A 2,500-nucleotide genomic window follows, 5' to 3' on the forward strand; every position below is an offset into this window, starting at 1 on the left:
CCGCTTCAATAGCCTCTTTCTGTTTCAACAGCTCGGCTTCCATCTCCAATTTTCTTAGTTCGCGTTCTTGTCGCCTAGTTTCTCTTTCTTCGTCTTCTCTTCTTCTATCTTCTTCAAGTAATCGATGTTTCTCTTCCTTTTCTTCTTCAAACCGCCTCCTTTTTTCTTCTCTTGCTTCCTCCAATTGTCTTCGCTTTTCTTCTTTTTCTTCCTCCAATTGTCTTCGTTTTTCTTCTTTTTCTTCCTCCAATTGTCTGCGTTTTTCTTCTTTTTCTTCCTCTTCCCTCCTTCTTTCTTGTTCTAATTGTCTGCGTTTTTCTTCTTTTTCTTCCTCTTCCCTCACAAACTCGAGAAGCTTTTCTCCTTGCAATCCGAATTCTTTCCCCATCTGCAAAAGCTTTTCCATTTCCATAGCAGATTTCACAGCAAAAACACAATATACTCTCTTGCACAGTTCTTCTTACTTTTTCTGTAACTCCTTCTTGAATTGTCCTTTCCTGGTTTCTGTAGTCAGCAAACAAATGAATTCCTCTCCCGGACAGGCCCCCAATGTTACGAGTTCGTGTGTTTTGAGGAAAGGTAGTTTGCAAACTAATCTGAACGCAGGGTTGTCGGAACAACAACAAGAAGATTTATTCCAAAAAATGAACGTAGTTTCCACGAAGTATAACTCTGAACAACACGTATTCGACAAACTTACACGGCCTCCGCCAACTTGAATAAACACTGCTTCTGTCACACTTGACTAAACACGCCAACTCTCTTCGCTTGTGAAAAACTAGTTAGAAAAACACTCCGCTTGGACTCGTCTACTTATATACCCTGACAATAAATTTCTAGAAGTTTCTAAATTAGTAATCAATCTAATTATAGAAAGATTACAAAACACAGCGATTTAGAAACGCTTACGTACAAACCTAAATATAAACAAACTACGAACTCTCGCGAAGGTTCTAGACAGTAACGCTTGTCACGCAATACTATTTTTCGTAACAACCATAACTGGTTGTTCTGGGTTTATTCAGGGACAGAGTGTAATTTCCGCGAAGATTATGCCTACGAAGAGGACTGGATAGAAAACGTATTTTTGATATAAGCAGGAAAACCCCCTTTAAAAAAAACAAAAAACAAAAAAGAACCATACTTCTAGAAAGAAATATGAGGAAATTTTGAATGCGCTTATTGCATGGATATGTAGAGTTTGACTTAATGCGCAGGCGTGACCTTACAAGTCAGCTTACTAGCGTCACCTACAGGCTATGTAGCTCTAGTTAACTCGATCCACCGCTTGCATTGTAGTTCTAAATACAAACTTCCTTATTGTCGCCCGCAATAAGTCAAAGTATTAAGAAGAGAATTTATCATTATGAAAGTGCATGTGATTGCCCCTATTAAATCTAAAAGTAAACATAAAGAGAAAGAAGATTGCGGGTACCAAACATATTCCAACAGCACCCACCACTAATACGGTTGTCTTAAATGCTTTATTCTCCTTAAGGAATGTTTCTGCTTGTTCTTGTGGAAGCTGTTGAGCTTTAATCATCTTGTGGTGCCGATGAGTTTCAAAACAAAGGAGTACGTTTGAAGAAGAAACGAAAACAAAACAAGCAAAAGATGTGAGAGGTAGAAACAAAATACATGATGCCGCTTGCGCAGATCAACTGAACAGGCATTCCAAAACAACTGCTATACACCCAGCAATGGTGAGAGATTTACAGATCTGCTTGGCCACAAATGGGATAAAGAAGAAGACAAGTTTACCTTCAAGAAAGAAAACGTGGTTGGCTTACTGGAAGGCTTCTCCAAAAGAAGCTGTCTGAAGTTTCTCGCTCAACTCTGGGATCCTATCGGACTTGTGTCACCCGTTACTATCAAGTTCAGAATTGACTTGCAAGGATTATGGAGTTCGGGTTACAGCTGGGACGACATCCTTCCCGAGAGTATTCAGCAAACATGGTTACAGAATGTCCAGTCCATAAATGATCTCCTGTCATTTCACTTTGACCGCAAGCTAAAACCAAGCAACGCAGTGGGCGTGCCTCAAATTCACGGATTCTCCGATGGTGGTGAACTGTTGGGCTGTTTATCACTCGCACGCATGTACATCGCATATGTAAAAGCATTGGAATTCACAAAAGCGCAGGACTGGAAACGACGGCCTTGTTCGAAAAGTGAGAATCAAGACAAGAGATGGGGAGTACGACAGACCAATTCACAAACTGTGTTTGATTGCGACAAAGGAAGAGCTCAATGCAGGACTACTCTAGTTTAAATCAATTCAAGAACAATGAACACTCGCATGATTATTTCAGTCTTAAAATGGTTGCTCAATTAGAGCTAAGCTCTTAATTTCCGCACTCGGGCGGAGTGATTTGCGCTAGTGCAGTAGAACTTCCGTTTGGGCGCCAAAATAAAGTCGCAAAGGACCTGGCGACGAGTTAGTCTAGCTATATAAAAAAACGTAACGTATTTAAATATTCGCTTTTGCATGCAATCAACC

The sequence above is a fragment of the Montipora foliosa genome, chromosome 3 (genome assembly GCF_036669935.1).
Source record: "Montipora foliosa isolate CH-2021 chromosome 3, ASM3666993v2, whole genome shotgun sequence".
NCBI lineage: Eukaryota > Metazoa > Cnidaria > Anthozoa > Scleractinia > Acroporidae > Montipora > Montipora foliosa.